The 25,743-nt window shown below is 40.9% G+C and overlaps 1 protein-coding gene across 9 annotated transcripts in view; it reads right to left on the bottom strand.

Annotated features, from left to right (window-relative positions):
• Positions 1-25,743, bottom strand: part of APBB2 (amyloid beta precursor protein binding family B member 2) — a 392,503-nt gene that overhangs the window by 246,951 nt on the left and 119,809 nt on the right. For all 9 annotated transcript variants that reach the window (XM_066233437.1, XM_066233440.1, XM_066233436.1 and 6 more), the window contains one exon: positions 21,687-21,792. The gene's annotated coding sequence lies outside the window, so the exon portion shown is untranslated. The remainder of the gene's footprint in view (positions 1-21,686; positions 21,793-25,743) is intronic.

The following is a 25,743-nucleotide window of genomic DNA, read 5'->3' as shown; positions in this document are numbered from 1 at the left end:
CTTGACTTGCCAAAAAAGAACATGAGGTGTCTGAAACAGAAAAATATTAATTATATCTTGTGACGGTAAATATTTTTTTTAAAGGATTCGATAAACTCTAGGTTGAGAATCAGTTCACATTCTTCTACATTCATTCAAACCCTACACAACATAAAACCTCTAAAATTTGAATTGGCTTCCCTTTGCTTTACGAAGGCTGAATAAAGCCCATAGGAATTTACAACCCTTGATATACCTTAATAACATATTAAACATTGTAAAAAAAAATAATAAGTTGTTCCTGTTAAACTTGGAGTAATATATTCCTTAATATATTTAAGGAAAATGTTGACAAAGAGGTTATATTTGGTCCTAATTCTGCTGTGTTGTTTACATGTTCAATCATATACGCGTTTGGCACATTATAAACTCTTCTGTATTTTTCAAGAGTTACTCTTAAGTGATTTTAGATGCCTCGTGGAAACTCAGTATCCCACAGAATATAACTGGGACCACTGGGTAGAATGCTTCTTAGAAAAGAATGTTTTTCCAGTTTTGACACTACTCAAGTCAAATTAGTAGGAAATCTAAGGAAGACTGACCCAATTGGGATTATGGCTGTAGAAAACCCCAGGCAATAAAAGTCATTTCTTTATACTGCTGGAAACTGCATGTTATTCTTGTGAACGGGTTTGAGATCAGACTTGGAATTTAGACACTAAATATAACTGAGCCTTTTTCTTATCACATACTCAAATCAAGAAAGGGTGATACCTATTTCATTTTGACAGTGAGACTAACAACCTCTTTATCCAATTGAAATGTACAGTAAACGGAATCCATCCCAGAGTAACCTAGTTAACTCTTCTTTAATGGGCCAGACAACCATGTGTTTAAATCGAAAGACCACATCAAAAGTTCATTAAGGATTTTCAGTTGTATGTGGTAAATTATACCATTCCCTCCACTGACACTAAGCAAGAAGCAGAGATGAACTCACAAGAAGAAAGACAATGAAAGAGGAGAAAATTAATGGGGGAAAATTGACAATGGAAAGCAGATGGGCCAAAGATGAGTGAATTTTCAAAGCAAAGACAGAAAAAAGTTAAAAATCTCCAGACAGAACAGCCAGGAAGAGGCAAGCCAATACGGGGCACAGAAGCTTAGGAAAGTGCAAGCTCAGGCCCAGTTCCATTTAAAGCAGGGCTGGGGGCAGGAGGTGCATGCAGGCGGCACTGAAAACTGGAGGGCATTATAGGGAGGAAACCTCCAGCCTCCTTAGCCATGAAGCTCGTTAACTGTTTCTCCTTCCATCTCAGACTCACTCTTTGCAAAGGCTGGACCTGTGAAGGTCTGGTCTCCGGGACGTCAGAAACAGTGACAGTGGAGGCACCATAATGAAAGGAGACTGAGTGACAGTGTGTGCTCCAAATGTAGAGACCCAGGCTCTTCCCCTGGCCGGGTTCCCAGGGAGGGACGGGCAGGAAAGAGACTGGAAGACATTCTTGCAGAAACTAACCCGCCCAAGAAAAGAGATGTACAGTTGCCAAAACTAGGGAGAAATGGGGATTCTGAAAAAGGAAGTCATCCCACGATAAGGCCATCAATTGACAAACGAGAGAGCTTGTCAAATTGCTCACTCACAGGGCGCTTCCCATCAGTTTTCCGTGCCTCCTCATAAATAAAAATGGACAGCAAATGGTCACCAGACGTGCAATAAAGAGTCTAACATGACAAATAGAAATTTTAGGAGGAAACAGAATCAATGCTAGGAGCAGGAAAAAATTTCATACGTACATTATTAATAGCTCCAAGGGGGTAGAAGATATTGTATCCATAAAGCAAAAATGAATGGCATACTATAAAATAGAAATATTGTGAGAATAAGAGCTCCTAGAATTAATATTATGATCACAGAAATACAAAATCCATAGAAGGGTTAGGAGATAAAAGAGGTAAATGGTCCTCAAGAGTAGAACAAAAAGATACAAGGATGAAGACCAGGGATTTTTCTGTGCAATAAGTTGGAGGAAGCACACAAAAGTTCCCGCATCAGAAAAAGTGTTTCAGGAAAGAAAGAATACAGAAAACAGTGGGAAGACAATTATCCTCCACCACCCCCTGCAAAAATCTTCACAATGAATGAGAAGTTACACACCAGGGCACATATGATGAAACCTCGAAATATTAGAGAATTAAAACAAACAAATAACAAACCTCTAAGAGTTTCCCCTGCCCCTCAAAAGTCACATATAAGTAAACAGAATCAGAAAGTCATCCCACAATTCAATGACAAAATTAGAAGCAGAAGAAAATGAAACAAGGCCTCCAAAACTCTCAGGGAACATAATTTCCAACTTTAAATTTTATATCAATCATATGTGTGGAGAGTCTAAATGACATTTCAACACATGCCAGATCTCAAGAGAACTACACCACACATACTCTTTCTCAAGAAGCAGTTGGGCAATGTGCTTCCCCAAATGAGAAAAGAAACCAAGAGAGACGCCATCCAGTATAAGCAGGTCAGTCAAGAATTCCCAACATGACAATGAAGGGAAACTCCAGGTCAACAGCTGTGCACAAGGCCCTGAGAGTAAACAGAATGGGACAGGCAAGCAGAAGGCTCCGGAAAATGTCACACACGCATGCCCGCACGCACACACACATGCACACACGCACACGCGAGCGCACGAGCCATTGGACTTGACCTTATCTGAGAATTTGGGCATCAATCAGTCCTACATAAATAAAATGAGTTTTAAAACAAGAATTTTTTAATATGCTGTACAAGAAAGAAAATAAAACCATATAGTACTCATAGCTCAGCTGTGAAAAATATTTCCAGTGAAAACAAATAGAGATGAGCACTAGGTCGGAGAGTAAGGGCGGCATTTATTGGAGGCGAATAAAAGAGAGCTAACCCCTTATCTGCCTTAGTGCAAATTCAATGTTGAATGTCTAAAATTAAGAAAAAATTCTAAAAACAAAAGTAAGAAAACATTCAAAAATATTAATATATAAACATTTTAATTACCTATATTAATGGATTATATTAATTATATTACATTACATTTTTAAAAGGATAGCAATTGAGTAATAAAAAGTATAAACCATCCAACCATATAAAACAAAATGACAATGTGAAATTTCACTTTATACTATAAACAAGGAAACAGATAAACCTCAATCTGCTCCTCCTAGTTAATCAAATGGTTAAAATACAACTCAATGCATTTCATCTTGAAGCAGTAAGGAACATACTGTGAGAGGTCAAACGTGCCTAAATCATCACCTCTCTAGGTTTCGTGAACATGTGGTAAAAGGGCTCCTGAACACCAGCGCACAGGAAAAAACAGCCATCTCTGTTATCACTGATTTCATTTACTGCAGCTCTGAGTAGATAAACACATTCACCATTCCCCCTCTAGTTTCTTATAGTGAAGATCTGACCTTGTAGAGGGGGGAAGGATGGAGAATATACAGTATTTGAACCCCCTTTCTGTATCTGGAGAATTCCTTATCACGTCAGTATTGACAAAAGCCATACCTTTTAGACAGAGGCAAAATGGCTGGAATAGTAGTCACTTTCCCAGAATTCCTTGCAGCTAAGGGATGGGCATTTGACTTAGCCAGGGACAACTCTAAATCTAGAGCTGGAGACACAAAGAGGCAGAGGCAGGAGGAAATTATCAAGGCTGAGAGCAATGGTAACAACATCCAGTGCCCAGAGGCAGCAAAGGCTAAAGTGACAGTGGGTAGCAAGTATCTGGTACCTAAAGGTGTGGTCAATACGAGCCAATGGTCCAGTGTTCAGCCATCAGGGCCACCACGTATTATTACTATTCATATCATATGACCTTGGCTATAAATCTGACCTGGGATCTCTGTTTGCTCCTGTTCTTTTCCCCACTTCCAGCGGTTCAAGAAACTACCCAATATTTTCTCAAGTTACTTCTCTGCTTGAATCATTCAGCCAGTCTCCACTGTTTGTAAGAATGCTGCCTGATATCCTGCCCCAGGGTACACAGGTTGAGACAGGTGGCTGCCTACAGGAGTTAAGAATGAAATATTCTGTTCCTTAAGATACTAAAGCAGAACCAGGAACATCTTTCTACAAAGAAACACGGGGAAAGATCAGGTTTTAAGATCCAAATAAAACTATGCCGCTGGAATATTATGGGTTAAAAGAAAAATAGGTTCAACTATTCAATAAATTGTTTTCTCCCATTAGGAAACACATTCCAAGTTCAAAGCCACTAACTGACTTTACAACAAGCCACGGGAATGTCATCAGTTTGTGAACTGGGAGTTGCCACTATTCATAGCTGGCAAAAAAAAAAAACTACGCTCACGATTTTTATTGTTGTGAGTGGGCAGCAGAGCAGTGGGTGAGGAAGAACAATTTTCTTTGTCTTTCTACTTAAAACAGAGCTTTCTGAGGGATGAAGCCGTTTGAAAACCAGTGGTCAAGAACTGCACATGAATATGAAAATGCAAACCAAGGCATCCCAAGATTTATATCCAACTGGAGCAACATCAATATTGCTGAAAAGCTGCATCCATCAGTTCAGCACACTGCAGCATATTTAGTTCCAAGTCTGAGAAAGCTGAACCCTAGGCAATTTATCTGCGTACGTCTCAGGCTAACCACACAAATTTTGCAGACAAAGCTAGAAGTTAAGATAGATAGCTTAGAACAAACTGTTGATGTGACCAAAAGGGTTTCATAAGAGAGTCAAATGCAGTAATGACATTAATAGAAACACGCATGCAAAGGAAGAAAGCCTCTCTCTGTGGCGCCCATTGTGTCTGGAAACTGAGGAAGACTTTCAGGACAAGCTACAGCTACAGTTAAAGGCATGACAAAGTACAAGTACAATTTTTGTCAGCTGTATAAAACAGGACGATCGCCAATTTTTGTCAGCTGTATAAAACAGGACGATCGCACCCCATAGAGAAGGCTCACAAAGTAAATGCAAAACTTGATACGTGCACATAATTCCCCTGCCTGGGGTGTTATTTCATAAAGATTTGCCAAGCAATCAATCCCTCAGTCACAGAATTCAGGCTATTAATCACCTTGGCCAGAAATTAATTTCATCACAGTCGGTGATATAAATGCTACTTCAAATTCTATCAACTGCCAAACCATCTTAACCGTATATTTGGTGCAGTCGGTTCTATGAAATATCTGGTGAGTGCTAAAACAAGAGTCTTCTCCCACAGTTGTCCGCGTGAATTACACAGTGTTCACACTGTATACATTTATCTTGGTCAATCCCAGATTCCGCACCTGCTTTCATCTGAGGATCCCACTGGACAGTGACTCTGCACAGTAATACAGTAACAGGTATGTGTATCAAAGTAAAAGCACAATATAGTCACCACAGCTCTACAGGGAGTAACACACAATTCTGAAAAAAAAGGAAAAGAAAAGGGGCCAGGAGCGTTGAGGGGGGAGAATCCCAAGAAATCAGTCTCAAAAGCTGTTTCTAAGACTACTTTTTAAAGAAATTTAAAAGTAAAGGTCAGGTTCTTGTGCACAAGTACCAAGAAGGCAACTTCATAGCTAGCTAAAGAATTTTAAAATAGAACCCCAAAAAGCTGTTTCCAAAAAGACTTATTGTACCCGAAGTCTGAATTAATATTGGGGTATACAGAAATAGTTCTTTGTTCTGCCCGCCCCCCACAATGGCTTAAGAGATCAGCCAAACATATACAAAGAGGGATGTTTTGTTCTGTGCGAGTTCCGTTTCCAACCCTCAGAAGTAGCAGATTTCTAAATTTCACTATAAGAACCTCTACTGAATTACATAATCTTTCAAACACATTCTTAGTCTGAATTTTTAAAGCTACACCAATATGACAAGATGTAATTAAAGTTCATTTCACCCATATCACACAATGTAAGTTGATAGTCAATGAAGTTCTAAGAAAAATATAAAATGGAGAAAAACTGTCTCTCATTTGAAAAGAAGTAAATGAAAGCGAGTCAAATCAACCACCAATCTTTCAAGACAACAAACAGCAGTTATGGTAGATGTGGGACAGGAATGAAGCATGTGACACAGTTAGTGGCAACAGGGAGCTTAGCATACAGAACTAACAAGACACATGGAACACTGGACGAGCCCTGGGTCGCAGACCTGGAAAGGTTTAGACTTGATGGAAAAGGGGCTGGACAGGAAGAGACACCGTTTTCTGCCAGATGACTAAGCCTACTATACACACTATTCCTTTAAAAGATGTATGTGACATGAATATGTCCACACCTCTTCTATCATAAAGTCAACAATGCTGAGCAGCATTCCACTGTATACATTCCATGTACCACAGTTCCTTTATCCATTCAGCTGTTGAGGGATACTTTGGTCACTTCCATGACTTGGCAAGTATAAAACTAATGCTTCAATGAACATGAGAGTGTGGACATCTCTTTTAGAGATATTCATTTCCTTTGGATATACACCCACAGTAGAATTTCTGGGTCATATAGTAGTTCTATTTTTAATGACAGGCAACCTAATAAGTCTGAGGTGATCACAAAACAATTTCTTAAAGACTCTTAACTGCATCAGTATAAGCCCAATATGGTTATACCAATCCACCCCTGCCCTAGGAGAGAAACCTCTGAGAAGCGTTAGTACTGATACTGAACTTTTTTTTTTTTAAGATTTTATGTATTGATTTTAGAGAAAGGAGAGAGAGAGAGAGAGAGAAGCAGGGTGAGTGGGAGGAGCGGGAAGCATCAACCTATAGATGTTTCTCATATAAGCCTTGACCAGGCAAACCCGAAGTTTCGAACTGGTGACCTTAGCATTTCAGGTCGATGCTTTATCCACTGCACCACCACAGGTCAGGCCTACTGAACTTCTTGATAGCCGTGGCTATTGCTGTCCCATCCCCGTGGAAGAAAATTAGGTCCTGCCCAGTGAGGGGTAAAGTTCAAAATGTTAATTATTCTGGAAAAAGGCAACCGGAGATGATAAATGAGAACTAGCAAGGAAAGAGCTGGCAGAAGGAAGAGGGAAGTCCTTCTTCCAGGCCCTCAATCTCTGGGATGCCTCGGATCTCTATCTAGATGTGCTGACGGTCACTCTGGGGCTGGAGTTGGTGGTCTACCAGTGGTCGTCGGCAAACTCATTAGTCAACAGCTAAATATCAACAGTACAACGATTGAAACTCCTTTTGAGAGCCAAATTTTTTAAACTTAAACTATATAGGTAGGAACATTCCTTATCGAGGTAGCGCCCGCATGTGGTATTTTATGGAAGAGCCACACTCAAGGGGCCAAAGAGCCGCATGTAGCTCGCGAGCCGCGGTTTGCCGACCACTGGCCTAGGCCAAAGAGGCGCGTTGTACAGGACCCAGTTAGAATGGGTCCAGGCCTGCCAGATCTAGTAACCAAATTTACGGTTTTGTTAAAAGCCATGAACTCAACTTTTATCTGCTTTAGGGAATTAGGCACATGTTCCCAGATTAGGGGTGGAGTAGAAAAGGGGAACGCACAGTCCCCAAAGAGTTATCATCATGCTGTCAGTAGTGATTTGCAAGGTCCCCAAAGAAAAGAGGAACCTCTGAGACAGGAACCCAGGCATGACGGCTAGGCCTATCGCATCCTACAAAGGTGGTGTCCTTTCCTGACCATCTCAGAGGAGAAGGCATTGAGTTGGTATGAGGAAATACAATGGGTTTCCCTGCAAATCATCACAGGTTAAACACATTTGCTGATACCAACAACGCAGGCTGATATTCAGTGACTGAGAACCATGATGAGCACCCAGAATGTTTATAGTCAGCATCCATGCTGATTGGTCAGAAACTGGTTGTTGTTTATAGTCAGCATCCATGCTGATTGGCCAGAAACTGGTTGTTAACTATTTTGAATTTCACCCTTCCAACAATAACAAATGTCTCTCTATCCTCAGTATCTGTTAATAATTTCCTAAGCCTGGGAGGACACAAAACTTTGTATTAAATGCTTACTGTTTACCACAGATTCAGGAATGAATAAATATCATATTAATAAACTCAAAGCAATAGACATTATTATAAACATTTTATAGGCTAGGAAGTAGAGGTTCAAGAAAAGACCTCATCCATAGACAGCCAATGGCAAAGTCCAAATTTAATTACAAAACAAATAAAATTTTACGATTGTATAGAAATCTACTCTAGAAATCTACCCTCCTATGCAAGATAACACTGCAGGGAACAAGAAACAATGGGACTTGAAGGTAAATGTATCACTGTCTCATAAAATATTAATATTGAAAAGATTGATCATAAGCATGATTTTAATCCTACACCCAACTCTTATACTGCAATTACTGTCGAGCATTACCTCAATACCTAAAGCTTATACGTATAGCTGTATGTAGTTTGTCTCTTCAAATCCATATATATGAACTATAAAAACCAACTTAGCCCTATTAAAGAGAACAATCCCAACATTCATTCTATTAATACCCTTGAAGTCCCTACGTGAGTGTCTCTTTTGATTAAAATATTTCAACAAAAGGCACAATCTAACAGAAGATTTTAAGGGGAAAAAATCTGAATTTAACAACTTTATATCCAGCCATTTCTTTAAATCTCTGATAAAACCTCTGTTCTAAAAAATCATTTTTTTTACTTTCTTAGAGAACAAATGAAAATGCATCTGCATTTAATTACCATTGCTCTGACACTGAAACTCGAAATCAAAACTAGCAATGATGCCAAGATTTTCTCGAAGCATGCTAGATTCCCTAAACACTTCCCATCATCATGATAACCTCTAAATGCCCTTTCTCATAGGGCTATGCCAGCCATTCATTGTAATTAAAATTTATTTTGTTGAAATCAACTTATTTCTCTCTATATCTCAGATACCACTCATTTTCTCTTCTTTCTGCTTATTACAAGAAATCAGACACTACCTAATAAGTAATTTTACTGGTACTACATCCACATTATGTTAATTCCTCAAAGTAGTCTGAATGTTGTAAAGGTTTACTTTAAAGATACAGAATGCCACCAAATTCCCTTCTTAGAAAGGTGGCCATTTAATTTATCACCCAAACTAGCATATATGATATAGAAAGGGAACATTATGAAAATAACAGAAAACAGGCATCGTCAGGATTGTCCCAGCAAACCGACATGTCTGGTCACCCTAACCAAATACTGTACTTAAAAGCCAAAAGTCTCAAAAAAAAATAAGATAAAGACCATAGTAGGAAAGAGAGCATAAAGGGTTCATGTGTGAACAGGATATCAGAAGAGTCAAAATAGAAGGTCAAAAGAAGGCTGCAGTCTCTCTCCTTGCTTATTTATTGCTTTTATTGCCAACCTCACACCCCTCCATGACATCACCTGACTTACCCCTTCCCGAGGAGTTTCCTTTCCCCTGTTTGATTTCCAATCACTGAAGAGCCAATCAACCAGAGGTACTGGTACTTGCTACATACCAAACACTGTGTAAATACCTTCAATATAAAAGGGGACCCAAAGCTGAAATAGATACAGTCCTTGCCAGGTAATTTTTCAAATTTGTGTTTGCAACATTTTATTTAAAATTCAATATAGTTTCACTCCAACCTCCATATCTCATGTTCTAAGCAACACAAGCAAACAGTATAACTGAAAGGTATCCTAGCAACGCCATCCCTCTGTTTATGTATACATAAGTAAGTATATATACTGACTTAAAAGAATAAACTAAACTTTTGTTAAGATATCAAAATTTCTATATCTTAAAAAATTTCATAAAATCTCTCCCAACTGAGACACTGTAGCTTTTGGAGGGGAGCAAACACTTTTTTTAAAAGTTAAGTGAGAGGACAGGAGGCAGAGAGACTGATTCCGCCTGTGCCCCAACTGGGATCCACCCTGCAAGCCCCCAAGGGGCAATGCTCTGCCCACCTGGGCATCATTGCTAGGCAACCGAGCTACTTTTAGCACCTGAGGTGAGGCCAGGGATCCATCCTCAGTGCCCCAGGGCCAACTCGCTCGAATGGAGCCATGGCTGCAAGAGAAAGGGGGCGGAGGGGTAGAGAAGCAGATGATCGCTTCTCCTGTTGTGCCCTGACTGGGAAGCAAACCCAGGATTTACACACATCACGCCCACGCTCTACCACTGAGCCAACCGGCCAGGGCCAGGAGCAAACACTTTCTTCAATCTCTGTTCCCTTCTTGAAGCTGGCGAGGAGTTGATCATGTCCTGCCCACAACTGAATTTGCAGCATCTAGCATAACATAAACACTCAATAAATATCTGTCGAGTATCTGAATAAATGAAGGGTTCATGGTTAACCTCTTTTTTCTCGATTCCAACTCCTCAAAAATCTTTGCTCCCCTGGGTATCTCCTCTTAAAAGGCAGCCCCACTGTAATAACAGTGTTGGGATCAGACAAAACAATCCCATATCTAATCCTGGCCATTTACTAGCAATGTGAGAGTGAGCAATGATCACTCTCTATGCCTTATTTTTCTTGTCTATAAAATAGAGATAGCACTATCTATATAGTTTGCAAGATATCTGTGTTACCTGTTAGATTTGAAAACAATTTATGTAAGAGGCCAAGCAGGAATCACATAAATGTGAGCTGAATGAAAGACTAAATTGCCATTCCATTCTGTGGCTCCAGATCAAAATGTAACCATCAAAACCTAATTTGCCAAAGCTGATCTTTATTCAAACAATAGAGATGCACCAAGAGCTATAAGGTACAACTGGAGTTTACTGCAGTTGAACATCAAAGGAAGAGTTTAACATCTGCCTTTTTTTTTTTTTTTTTTTTTTTTTTTTTTTTTTTCATTTTTCTGAAGCTGGAAACAGGGAGAGACAGTCAGACAGACTCCCGCATGCGCCCGACCGGGATCCACCCGGCACGCCCACCAGGGGGCGACGCTCTGCCCACCAGGGGGCAATGCTCTGCCCATCCTGGGCGTCGCCATATTGCGACCAGAGCCACTCTAGCGCCTGAGGCAGAGGCCACAGAGCCATCCCCAGCGCCCGGGCCATCCTTGCTCCAATGGAGCCTTGGCTGCGGGAGGGGAAGAGAGAGACAGAGAGGAAGGAGAGGGCGGGGGTGGAGAAGCAAATGGGCGCTTCTCCTGTGTGCCCTGGCCGGGAATCAAACCCGGGTCCTCCGCACACTAGGCCGACGCTCTACCGCTGAGCCAACCGGCCAGGGCAACATCTGCTTTTAAATGCAGGAAAATAACAATTAGTTTACAGATAAACGGAAAAGATGTACAATCGATTTTACTTTCCCCATTGAAGTATCCATGTATTTAGGGATTACCAGCTTACTGCAGACTTCCGGAAGCCTTTTCAGCAGGGGTCACAGGGTGGGGGAAGGTAACCCTGGAAATGGTTTTTAAATTCCATGTTTATTGACAGCTCCTGCTTTTCACTGGGAAGAAACCACAGGCCCAATCTGCCCTTACTCTTAAGTGCAAAACTAAGCAGTCAAGAACTGCAAGAATAAGGTTGGGCCTGAGGAGTACTTTTATCTGACTTGCCTGCTCTTCTAGTAATCCCAAATATAAAACCTCAAAATGGCCTATTATCATCACGAGTCTTGGTGCAACTTCACCTTTATAAAAGAAAGTAAACTTGGTGACAGACAGGCATACGTTTGTTCTGAGACCCTCTCTGCTGCTCTTGCATTTCCCATGAGGCCAAGCAGTGGCCCGTGGGAATCAGAAGCTCCTTTGCTCTATTTCAAGCCACCTGAACTCCCCATCCCCTGAGCCTACTGGAGCTATTTATGGGCCCTTTCCTTCCTTTTTCAGGAACAGCAGCAGAGACAAGCTAAGAAACTCCCCCCCGGGTTTGGTTTCCTTTCTCACAGCTCACTTGTGCTACTCTCCTGGAAGATAAAACAAACCCCAGAGGCAATGTTTATCTCCACGGCATTTTCCATTTTCTTAAACGTCCTTGCTCCCTACTTTCCTCAGGCAAACAGAGCATGGAGCACAGCCTAACCCTACTTCCATAGGGAATGTGAATTAGGCTATAAAATCAGCAAAGGCTCATCCTAGATAAACACAGGCTACCATAGAGAAGAATAGTGAAGTTCCGGTCCCATAGCTCACACTCTGGGCCTCCTTTAGAGCATATCTGAGCAAAAATGGCTCCCATTAGGGGGCGGATTTCTTTTTCTCCTAAAATTCCCAATGAACTAGCACATGAACTTATCATGACAACATGTTTTTTTATCCACTCTCACTTTACAGATGCTTTCTTGCCAAGAGTCACCGAGTTCCGAAGCAGAGACAAGCTGGGATATAAACCTACACAGTCTGAACCCAAGGTCTCCGATAATGGGCCCTGAACTAGGAGAGCGCATCTCTCTGTTGTCTAAATCTGCATCCATCTGGGACCAGGAGTGACCTTCAGCAAAAGGGCTCCATGTGAGTTTACAAACTGAGGGCCTCACCAGTGTGAATGACAGTGGAACAATTTTTATGGACTCAAATTATCATTGAAGACACGTAGGTTGTATGCCTGCACAGCAATCCAGTAGTGCACCATCATGACAGCCTCCAATGAGGGCTTGCAAAAAGTGCTTTTCGGTCTTGGCTTCAGTCTTTGACAGCGAGTCAGTTAGGGATTTCCTAAAACCTGAGTGATCAATCTAGATACCAAACAACTAAAATCCAGTGACTCCACCAAAGTTCTACTTACATAATTAAAAATCACTGAACTTTAGGACACAGGAAAAATTTTAGAGGCATAAGAGATCACCTTATCTATGCACATATTACTGAACAGAGAGAGTAACGAAAGACAAAAATTAGTGAGACTGCATTCAAGTTTTCAGGATCTCATAGTCTAGTAAATTAAATACATTAGAGGAATGACTATGACCCAATGCAAGTGGAAAAAAAAAAAAAAAAGATAAAACCAGAGTATGTCATCAGAGAGATTCAAATAGAAGTATTTAGGGAGTTCAACGTAGAGAACATACTTCTAACTAAGCACAGCGGTTAAGAGCATAAACATGAGTCACATCGACCTGGGTTCAAGTCTTGACTATGCCATTCCCTCGCTGTGTGACATTAGACAAGTTACTTAACCTACCTGAGCCAAAGTTGGAAAAACTTTAAAATGAGGCAAGAACATCGACCTCTCAGAACTGACATAGGATTACACAAGATAAAACATAGAAAACTCGTCTGCGGTTCTCCGACGACTCAGCTGCCAGCAGTGGGTTCCAGGCCCAGGCCTACTCTTTCTCCAGCTTGCCTTCCGAGCTCCTTTTCTTACCAAGGCCCCTTCACTGCTCTGTCCAGGGCCCCGGCTGGATCCTATCATCAACTCTCCCTAAAAGATGCGGAAATAGACTTTGGGAGGAAGGGGAACGCACACAATATCATATATTTAGTTAGGAAATAGACCAGCAGGTCCACCTCCAGACTCAAGCCTTAGGGCACATGGTTAATTCTTTATCTAATCTCTGCTATTATTTTCTAAGCACTTATAAGGCACGTAAAGCAGCTTATTGGGAAAATTTTTAAAGGCGCAGGCCCTCCCTAGGCAGGCCCAACCCCAAGGGCACACAGCTTGGTGAACTCCGTGCTGGACGGTTGTCAGCCCACACTAGCCGACAGGCGCACATACCCGGTGCAGTGAACAGTCTGCACAACCTCGCACGGTGGCCCTGTGTCTCCAGTTTTCTCCTTTTCTGTCATTAGTGCAGACGGCCCGCCCAAGTGATCCTTGTAAAATTTCCACTGAGTTATGAAATTTCTTCTGCCATAAAATTCTTAACAGCAATATAGTATTCAGAAATTTAGAAAGCCCAAATCTCTGGCACAGCAGGCACACATGGCATGGCGCCCCGTTCTGGCATCAAGGCTGTGCGACCCCCTGGACCCACTGTGCTCTCCAGGTGCCCCGCCCACCACGCCGGAGCCTCCGTTCCCCTCGGTCTTGGCACACGCCTTTCCTGCGGCCCCAATGTTCCTCCCTTTCTCTGCCTTCTGACTCAGCCCTCAAGACTGATGCCGTTCCAGCTCCTCAGGGCAGCAAACACATTTCCTGTTTCCTCAGCGGAAAGGACTGCCCTTCCTTGGTAGGCCCAGGGCACGGGCGAGTCCACCTTCCCCACTGGCTCACGCAGGCAGGCCAGCGCACGAGCTTGGAAGTCAGATGGACTAAAACTGGAATCCTACATCAAACATCTGTAAATGTGGGCCAGGTACTTCCCCTGAGTTTTAATAATCCTTCACCCCAAGAAATACTGTGAAAATCAAGTGATTTAATGCTATGGCATCCACACTTGTTCAGACAGTGGGGCCATAGTAAGAACAGAATGCCATGAAATCTTAAAATATTTAAAATAATATTAAAATAAAATAAAATAAATCTTGATACATTTAACTGTATTACATGAACTAAGAAATACTCTACTAAGAGAAATTATGACTACATTATATGTATAGAGGGCTCTAAATATACAAAGTATGTATATACACATATGTACAAATACGTTTTTAAAATCATTATTTTAAACTTGTTAATTAAATGCTTATTTGTTAAATTTTTTGCATTTGCTAATTTAACTTAACAAATAATAGCAGGTATCAAAAGTTTAATAAAATATAATAGAAAAAACCTTAAAGATTAGAAAATTCTATTCATAACTTATTCTAGAGGGGATAATCAATAAATATCATTACTGAATTTTAGTGGCCAAACACCTCATCTAAGAACATCCAGCCCACTGTCTGGCACATGGTACATACTGAATAAATGTATTTGAGTTCTGAATTTGAAACTCAATTAAGTTCCTTGAAAGCAAGAGCATAGCACTTTGATCTTTAAATAATGAGCACCTAACATAGGCACATAGTAGTTGCTCAGCAAATGCTGACTTAATAAATAAACTTAAAATTGAGAAACCATGCAAAGGTCTATAAAACATTTGGCATCTCCAAATAATTCAAATCACAATTTACTCCAATACATTATATTCCCAAGTCTATGAAATGTTCCTTCTGTACCCAGTCTGAGATACTTAAGAGTTTCTTGCAAGGAAGAAATATGCAGGTAGAATCCTTTAAGCACAGAAATATTGATGAAGACAGCTAAATGGGAGGAACATGTCATCGGCACTCTTGCAATCTAACAAAGGGACCAAAGAAGACACAATGCTTTATACATAGTACCTGTCAGACAGTGACACCTACAATTTTGAGCATATATTTAGTCCCACAAGCCTCCTATTCAGAAGATGTCTGGTGACAGTAAACATCAGAGAGATAACAGAAGGGGAAGCCCAGTCTATTCTGTGTTTGCAGATGAAAAACTTATACCATAAACTTCACATATTTACACCCCTCTCTAACTGAAAGCCAGGATAGCCTCAAATTAAACAAAAAGCTAAGATCTAATAGTTATACACTTTCACTAAAAATGATACTGTAGATAAATATTAGCATAGAAGTTCATTACTTATTGTCAAGTGAAAAAAAACCCACCAGAATTCCAAACAATTTGTAGCATATACTACTCTTTTAGTATTAACATAAAAATATGTAAACATTAAATAAGATAATAAAATATAAGCTTTTTTTTTACTTCTTTATAATCCATGGCTAATTTTTCCAAAATGCATTTATATTTGGTCAACATTACAGACCCAAGTTTCCAGAAGCCTACCACAAATATTTCAACAAAATGCTTGATACAGAAAAAACTTTGAAAACACAAATATGATTAAGAAAAAAATAAAAGTGGTGAAAAAAGGTAGAAAAAAAAATGTGGAGGTTGTTCACGGTTCTGAATTTTCCCTAAAACAGTGTGCTTGGCTCCTCAAAAAGAAATCAGTCACCAATCCATTAAAGTACCCCTGACAATCTACAAAGTACTGTCAGAAACCTTCTCTCATGACTTTTAAATTTCAGAAAGGACTTCTCTCCTCCTCCCTCAATGCTTACTTCCATCTGACTATTTCTACAAGACTAGATTTTGGTGGTGCCTAGGTATACGCTATAACCTTCTTCTATTTTTTATTTACTTAAAGGTGAATGATGAACATCCTCTGGTGCATAGAAACATTCATCTATAACATCAGGTTTAGTAAGCAGAGATGTTTGCCAAGGTCCCTCTGGTAACACAGTATCTGTCTTTAGCTTATTAGTATGATCAAAAGTCCTACAGATACCTTGCCTCTACAAAATGGAAAAGTTATTTTACAAAAACATCACAAAGGGAATATTTTGGCATAATAGAAGGAAAATATTTTACCAGAGACTACAATAAATTTTTAAGAGATGCTAAATTATGTGAAAGGCAGTTTAAGCAGCTTACTTTCCAAGGCTAAGTTATATTTCCGATTTAAATACTACTGCAAAGATGTGGATCCTGAGCTCAGAGAATTAATCTTTTGCCCTTTTCATTCCATTTCTGTGAACAGATTAGTGACTTCCAACATAATCCTCTTCAAATATCCTTCCAAGATGGGATAACAACTACACCACATGGGATTTCCGTTATTTCAAGGTTCATATGTGAATACAAGACTACATAATTTAACTAAATAAAAATTGCTATCATTTTTTTTTTGTATTTTTCTGAAGCTGGAAACGGGGAGAGACAGTCAGACAGACTCCCGCATGCACCTGACCGGGATCCACCCGGCACGCCCACCAGGGGCGAAGCTCTGCCCACCAGGGGGCGATGCTCTGCCCCTCCGAGGCGTCACTCTGCCGCGACCAGAGCCACTCTAGCGCCTGGGGCAGAGGCCAAGGAACCATCCCCAGCGCCCGGGCCATCTTTGCTCCAATGGAGCCTTGGCTGTGGGAGGGGAAGAGAGAGACAGAGAGGAAGGAGGGGGGGGTGGAGAAGCAAATGGGCGCTTCTCCTATGTGCCCTGGCCAGGAATCGAACCCGGATCCCCCTCATGCCAGGCCGACACTCTACCACTGAGCCAACCGGCCAGGGTGCTATCATTTTTTTAAAATTCCATTGCCAATAGTATTTCACTATTGCAATAGTTCACTGTAACAAAGTAACTGTTTTTGGAGAAATTTTTCAAAATCTTTCCTTTCAATGAAGTTATATTAGCAGAGACTTGACAGCACTCAGGAATGAGATACGTGGGGTATGTAGATTGTGTGTGTGTGTGTGTGTGTGTGTGTGTGTGTGTATTTTTTCAGTACAATTATTTTATTAAACTTCAAACAGAGTTTGTAATTAAAGATCATTACCTTATTTTTATAATTGCAAAATACCACACAATTATAAGTAAATTTATAGTAAATATGATAACAATAAAAACTGATCTTATTTAATGCCTCTATAGAACTTCTAGAGCAGGCATCCCCAAACTACGGCCCGCGGGCCGCATGCGGCCCCCTGAGGCCATTTATCCGGCCCCCGCCGCACTTCTGGAAGGGGCACCTCCTTCATTGGTGGTCAGTGAGAGGAGCACTGTATGTGGCGGCTTTCCAACAGTCTGAGGGACAGTGAACTGGCCCCCTGTGTAAAAAGTTTGGGGACCCCTGTTCTAGAGCAAAGTTCTTGCCTCGCTTTATTTTAGACATGCTTCAGCTAGCTTATTTGTACTATCAGAAATGTAGAGCAGCTACATATAAGACAAAAGGCATATCTAGTTTAGAAAACTATCAAATAATTCAATGGTGAACATTTCCTATTGTCAATGATACTGTTTTTGAAACATGCCAGAAAGGAGGGTGTGTGTGTATGTGTTGCTCTGCTTGCATTCTTATGAGCCATTGATATTTCCAAGTAGTATTTACAACAAAGTAGACTGACTTTATTATTGTTAAGGCCCATTATACCTTTCCAAAAAAAGAATAAAACTGAATTTTATAGTCTCAAGCAATTTTTCCTAAAAGAGCAAAACTTTTTATGTATGTTTCTCAATTAGCATATCTTAAAGCGCCTCAAGAAGGTACAAAACAGGGTTCGGGAACCTTTTTGGCTGATAGAGTCAATGATGCCACATATTTTAAAATGCAATTCTGTGAGAGCCATACAATATGTTTAACACTAAATACCAGTAAATGTGTGCATTTTATGTAAGACCAACACTTTTAAAGTACAATAAGTCTCTGAATTCTTTTTATTTATTTATTTTTATTTTTAATTTTTTTTGTATTTTTCTGAAGCTGGAAACAGGGAGAGACAGACAGACTCCCGCATGCGCCCGACCGGGATCCACCCGGCACGCCCACCAGGGGCAACGCTCTGCCCACCAGGGGGTACTCTAGCGCCTGGGGCAGAGGCCACAGAGCCATCCCCAGTGCCCGGGCCATCTTTGCTCCAATGGAGCTTTGGCTGCGGGAGGGGAAGAGAGAGACAGAGAGGAAGGGGGGGGTGTGGAGAAGCAAATAGGCGCTTCTCCTATGTGCCCTGGCCGGGAATCGAACCCGGGTCCCCCGCACGCCAGGCCGACGCTCTACCGCTGAGCCAACCGGCCAGGGCCTGAATTCTTTTTAATAACATTATTATGCTATTGCTAACCAATGATGAATAAAATACTTCTTATCATTAATGCAACTTCTGGTGCTGCATGGTTTTGCTGATGGCTTTGTAGTCTGATTGATTCGTACTGATGTTAAGCTTCATGCAGGTGTTGAGACTTCCATCCCTTAAACGTGATCATAGGTTGGTCTTAATATTCTTTAGATGTGAGAAAGATTGCTCACATGCATACGTAGAGCCAAACATTGTCAGCACAGCAATACTCACATGCTGCAGTGTGTGGTATGTGACAGGAAGCGCATTCCAAGTTTTGACAATCAGCTAGTCCATGGGTTGAAGTTTTTCATTTCTCCCCACTTGCATTTGCTCACCAACTCTGCTTGCTGTTGTGTAAGTCTTTCCAAATCTTCATTCAGTGATTTAAACTTATTCACCCACATGTCTGAGGCCTTCAGGTTAGCAGCTTGTAGCTCAAAATCTCTGATGGAGACACTGGGGATGTAACTCAGGTCGGTGCTGTCCATTGCACACTTGTGTGGATGGGTGATAAACTTAAAAAGACGAGTGCGCCCACAAAATCCTCCAAAGTGCACTTTGAATGACTGCAGGAGATTAGATGTGAAGCCCGCTAGCTGCTAAAGATCAAGATGTTGAGCAGGGTCACTTGCTGTGCATGCATCTTTAAACTCCCCCAGTTTTTCAAAAGGTAGTAAATGACCTGTTTCAATGTCAGCAATGAAGAGTTCCAGCTTGTTTTCAAATGCAAACACTGCTTATTGAACGGATAAGACTGTATTTCCAACGCCTTGCATTTTCACATTGAGCTGGTTCAGATATTCAATCATGTTCATGAGATAGTAGAACTTCAGGAGCCACTCAGTGTTAGCTAACTCAGGATGCTCAACATTTTTAATTTCAAGAAAAGTCCGGATTTTGCTCAGACAAGCCGTGAAATAGCTGAGCACCTTCCCTCTTGACAACCAATGCACATTGCTGTGCAGAAGCAGACCAGGATAATTATTCCCAGCTTCATCCAGCAGTGTTTTAAACTGGCGATCATTTAAAGCTCAGGCAACAATACAGTTGACCACCCGAATGACCAGCGACATCACTTCACCAAGCTTCTCGCCACACATCTGAGCACAAAGCGCCTCCTGATGTAGGATGCAGTGAAAACTTAGGATGAGTCTCTTTTCATGTTTATGAAGAAGCACTACAAATCCTCTGTTTTTCCCCACCATGCACGGAGCATCATCAGTACACACTGAAATAAGTTTATCCATCCGTAGATTTTTTTCTTTAGCGAACTCAGTGAAAGATTTGAATAAATCCTCCCCTCTTGTTGTCTCTTTCATAGGCAAAACAGCAAGACTTTCCTCATGTAGTGTGTCACCGACAGCATACTTTGCAATCATGCTGAACTGGGATAAATGGCTTACGTCTGTTGACTCATCCGAAGCGAGAGAAAAGAATGGTGATGCATTTATGTCCTTTACTTGTGTTGACTCAATTTGATTTGCCATCATGATGGTACGATCGTGAGCAGTTCTTGCCGAAAGAGGCATGTCTTTTATTCATTTGATTATCTTGGCTTTATCCAAAAAGTTGTCAAAAAGTTCATTGGCAACATCAAGCATGAATGTTTGGCATACTCTCCATCTGTGAATGGCTTTCTGTTTCTCACAATTGCTAAAGCACCAGCAAAGCTAGCTGAATTCCTGTCACCTTGTTGGGTCCAAACATGGAGTTGCTGCTGACTAGCTTGCACTCTGCACAGTAGCTCTTGACATGCTTTCTTCCTGCTGTTCCCTGCTGGATATTTCGATTCAAATGTAGTATGGCATGTGTTGAAGTGCCATTTTGTATTTGACCGTTTCATTGGTGTAATTTTATCATTGCATATTAGACACACTGCAGAACCTGCTCTCTCCACAAGGCGAATTCCTCTGTCCATTCTGCTGAAAAGTACGATACTCCTCATCTTTTTTTCTTTTAGCCATCTTCTTCGTCAAAAGGGTTTCTGCAATTAGCTAGCTGACTACTTGATTAAAAGGAGGGAAGTTTACTTTCTAACCTCACTACGACCCGTGTACCCAGAGGACAGCTGTGATTGGCTCCAGCCACTGGCAAACATGAACATGAGTGGCAGGAAATGAATGGATTGTAATACATGAGAATGTTTTATATTTTTAACGTTATTATTTTTTTTATTAAAGATGTGTCTGCGAGCCAGATGCAGCCATCAAAAGAGCCACATATGGCTCACGAGCCATAGTTTCCTGACCCCTGGGATAAAAGAATAAAACTGACAGGTGCATCAAGTCTTCCAAGACCAAGCTACATGAGGAACTTATTGAACCAGTGACTCTATATTTCTTTTTCCTTTCCAGACAAGAAAAAAATAAACAAATAAATTTCATCCTTATTCTAAAAATTCAGAACCAAAGATCCTATATAAAAGTCTAAAACAGGCCCTGGCCAGTTGGCTCAGTGGTAGAGCGTCGGCCTAGCGTGCGGAGGACCCGGGTTCGATTCCCGGCCAGGGCACATAGGAGAAGCGCCCATTTGCTTCTCCACCCCTCCGCCGCGCCTTCCTCTCTGTCTCTCTCTTCCCCTCCTGCAGCCAAGGCTCCATTGGAGCAAAAGATGGCCCGGGCGCTGGGGATGGCTCTGTGGCCTCTGCCCCAGGCGCTAGAGTGGCTCTGGTCGCAATATGGCGACACCCAGGAGGGTCGCAACATGGCGACGCCCAGGATGGGCAGAGCACCGCCCCCTGGTGGGCAGAGCGTCGCCCCCTGGTGGGCGTGCCGGGTGGATCCCGGTCGGGCGCATGCGGGAGTCTGTCTGACTGTCTCTCCCTGTTTCCAGCTTCAGAAAAAAGAAAAAAAAAAAAAAAAAAAAGTCTAAAACACCTGATGGTCAAATCACTGGATTTATTTTTCTGTCATACCATATTCCATTCCCTTATCTTCAAAGTTTAATTTGTCTCCTGTATGTGTAACAAAAGGTTTTATCACAATCTTGAGGATCCAGTTTTTGAAACCCAAAAGAAATGGCACAATGCAGAAAGTCATCATCCAAATCTCTTTAGAAGGTTTTTTTAAAAGGTCTCCTGAGTCCCTCTCCACGTTTCAAATCCATATGAGTATATAAAACTTACAAAGCCAGGAAAGAAAGAAAGTAGAAAGACCCGCTGTTAACTTTCTGAGAGAAATATAACACAACTTTTTAAAAAGCAAGTTAGAAAATTACTTACTTTTCCCAGGTCTTTGGTACAAAGCTCAGAAGGCAAGTTCCCTTTTCCCACGAAGTCTTGTTAATTAATAGCACTCACTCAATGAGGTCAGGCAGCCCAAATATATCTAAAAATTGTATAAAGACAAAAATGTTAAAATTCAATGTCAGATTAGAAATTTTAAAAAATCAAAACACTCCATTGCTATTCAGATTCTCTCTGCATAATTAAAATATAGATTTCACTGGAATATCTGAAATGATGAGCTTCGTTGGCTACTTTTCTTTCAGAACAATATTAACAAGGCTTGCTAAATCAACACGGTGTTTTGATCTGTTGTCTCATTAAAGTTACTAAAGCAGGAATCAGCAAGGCTTTTTGGCAACTGTTCATGGTAAAAATTTTCCTCTCGGGGAGTCATAAAAAACTGAGGAAGGATCTGGACTCCTAATTATACTGTGACTTGGGAGGGAAGGTCTTCCGAAGTCACACTTGCCTACCTGCCCCACCTTCATAGAAGGGTTCATCTCACAGACACAGAGGTGACTGTAAACAGACGTAAATAATAACAAAGAAAATCATCAACAACTTTTAAATGACTTTCAGATGCATTCAGGTAAGCACCCTTCACTGCAGCAGAAGGGAACAGGAAGAGTCCTGTTAACTTTTTTTCTAATGAAACAGAAAGCCTGCATGATAATAAACTCGCTTAAAACATGTTACTTCCCCCAAACTCCTGTGAATGAATGAATACAGGCTGGAGATAGCAAAGTTTGAGTAGGTAAAACGGATGCCACAGGTAAACCATAACCTCTGGTCTGTGCTCTCCCATTCTGGGCCGCCTGTTAGATGTAATTCTAGGAAGCGTGACAGAGTCATCTATGGGCCACAAGAGGTTGAAAAATAGGTCAATTAGAAGGAGCAGGAAGAACTGCTACAGTGGCAGTTATAACTGAAATGCAGGCTGAATCCCAGAAACATCTACAGGTAAGGCGATCCAACTTTTTTACAATGAAAAGGAGGGCAAGAATAAATTGAAGGAGGCCCTGGCCGGTTGGCTCAGCGGTAGAGCGTTGGCCTAGCGTGCGGAGGACCCGGGTTCGATTCCCGGCCAGGGCACACAGAAGAAGCGCCCATTTGCTTCTCCACCCCTCCGCCGCGCTTTCCTCTCTGTCTCTCTCGTCCCCTCCCGCAGCCAAGGCTCCATTGGAGCAAAGATGGCCCGGGCGCTGGGGATGGCTCTGTGGCCTCTGCCCCAGGCGCTAGAGTGGCTCTGGTCGCAACATGGCAACGCCCAGGATGGGCAGAGCATCGCCCCCTGGTGGGCAGAGCATCGCCCCTGGTGGGCGTGCCGGGTGGATCCCGGTCGGGCGCATGCGGGAGTCTGTCTGACTGTCTCTCCCTGTTTCCAGCTTCAGAAAAATGAAAAAAAAAAAAAAAGAATAAATTGAAGGAAACAATATCATAACTAAAAAACATTTTATTCATTGCAACAATAATACACTATAATATAATACACTATAATATAAATACATAATAAAAACATTTGAAATATTTTATATTGTAATTATGCTTACATGCCTATTCATTTTTTAATAGTAATTGTAAGAAAAAAGTACTCATTTAGATACAAATACATCATATTACATGCAATGGATCAACTCTGCATTGATCAAATATGGACATTTACAAATGAGTCTTCCAATATCAAAAAGGAGGACATGTAAGAGGACATTTTCAAGGGAGGACGGAACTTAAGAAAGAAGAACTGTCCTCCCTAAAGGAGAACGATTGGTCACCTTACGGTAGGCATGTTTTATTATAATAGTCATTGTTACTGCCAGCACTTACACAATGTTGACTCTCATGCCAGACTTTTCTCTTTTACATGTATTTATTCTACGTAGGACAGAGACAAGCAGTACCGCTCCTACACATCACTGTATTATCACACAGCGTCACACATCTCTGCTATAAACCTTGTGTGTTCCAAGATTGATAAAGTAGGAAACAATTCGAGCATAACACAAATTTCATATTTGTTTATGCATGACTTCACTGTAACCCATGCTACGGAATAGCCGAAGATTGTGTTAGAAATGAAATTAAACAAGAATCATGGAGACAAAATACCTCGGCAAGGTAACTTTAATAACTTCTGTAGAAGGGTGTGCTGCTGCTCTTCAAAGCCAGCCAGCAAGCGCACGGGCAGAGGGCCAATTCTGTTTTTATCCCTAACGCAGGCCCTAGGATGCTGGGTCTTGCTGTATTGGCTGGAGTGTTGACCCTACAATCTTATTTTTTACTGATTGGCTAGTTTAAATGGCCGCACCAAAGTGGAAGGGAGAGATGGGGATATCATTAACTAGGTAAGGAGATGAAGGGAATGGTCGATGACTTGATGAAGGGGGCTGAGGGAATTGGTAAACAAGTTAGCTATTTCTCATTCTATTCCCCCCGTCAGAGGAATAGAATGAAAGGGGGTTGGGAAGTTAGTTGAAGAAAAGAACCTGAGTTAAACATTTCCTTCAATTGCACCCAGGTGGACCCCAGCTGCATAAGGATACACAGAATGCAAAAGACCATGGCTCAAACATGTGCCAGTGACCTGTGTGACCTGTTTCCACCAGGGTGCTATGGTGGAAACATATCCTGCTACCACCATCCACATCGGGTGCTCCAACCTTCCTTCCGATTTCAGGTAACCCTCCTTCTACCATTTCAGAATAACTCACAAGCTGCAACCCTTCCAAGCCTTCAGCCCGCTAGAAAAAGGTCAGGACTTTGTCAAAGTAAAGTGCCATATTTATTTATTCCTTAACCACCTAATATGCGTAAAATTGTGCTACAACTTTTATTCCGTTCCTATCTTATTTTCTTAAAGTATCACTGGTATATGCTGATAAAGGTTTTTAAGTGCTGTGTTCCTGACCCTATTTATCCCTTAAGTGTTGTGGGTTTTATTGCACGATTTTGTACAGCATAGTGGTGTTTAGAAACACATATATCCCATTTTAGCAGAACTGACCGGTACAAGAGCTGGTGTTTATAAGGATGTTTGTGACTTAAAGCGCAAGGGGTTAAGTTGCGATTTTTCTAATCTTTTCATTATGTTAAAGGGAACATCAGCACATGCATTACTATTTTTAAAAGATTCCCTTTCACAATGTTCACAGTTACCAAGTACGGACCCTTAAGGGTCAGTTTCAGTTACGTGACAAATTTATTTATGAGAAGTTCCTTAACAGTGTTAGATAAGTAAGGTGTTACGGCACCATTCTGCACAGACCGTGATGATGGAGTTATAAAAGACAGATTCTTGTATAGAAGAGGACTTAACTACAATTGCTGGTAAAAACAAACTGAATTACTTTTCATTCAGTTAAACTAATAAATTGGGGGGGAAAGACTCTAAATCTATCCTTTAAAAAGTATAAAATGTACACATGCATAAAGATATGTACCAAGAAGCTTTTTATTATAAGTAATATCATTTCAAATAATTTGAAAATTTTAAGAATCCAAAACTGCAAAAACAGATGACTAGATATTTAATTAAATGGGAAGATGTTTTTAAACAATATGCACTGGAAATGCAGACTGCGATGCAGTATATTCAATATGGTACCAATTTTGTTTAAAAGTATCTATATCTAGAACAAAAAGACTAGAAGTTAAAAAAATGTCAACATTTGAAGAGCTGCTAATCAGAAATAACAGGAGTAGAGTAGAATGATTTTTACCTTCTTTGCATCTTCTTGTGGTACCCAAATGTTCCACAATAATCACATTTACTTTTCCAATTAAAAATAACAGTATGGTATGTGAAAATAAGACTAAAGCATTTGGTGGAAAGATTTCTTTCTATCCCCACTTTAATTTCATCTGTGAATCTATTAGACCAGTGGTAGTCAACCTGGTCCCTACCGCCCACTAGTGGGCATTCCAGCTTTCATGGTGGGCGGTAGCAGAGCAACCAAAGTATAAATAAAAAGATAGATTTAACTATAGTAAGTTGTTTTATAAAGATTTATTCTGCCAAACTTAGCAAAAATCCTACATAAAGTACTTGGTAAGT

This window comes from Saccopteryx bilineata, chromosome 5 (genome assembly GCF_036850765.1).
Source record: "Saccopteryx bilineata isolate mSacBil1 chromosome 5, mSacBil1_pri_phased_curated, whole genome shotgun sequence".
NCBI classification, from domain to species: domain Eukaryota; kingdom Metazoa; phylum Chordata; class Mammalia; order Chiroptera; family Emballonuridae; genus Saccopteryx; species Saccopteryx bilineata.
Note: the sequence above shows the minus strand (reverse complement) of the source record. Positions and strands in the feature narration are given on the sequence as shown.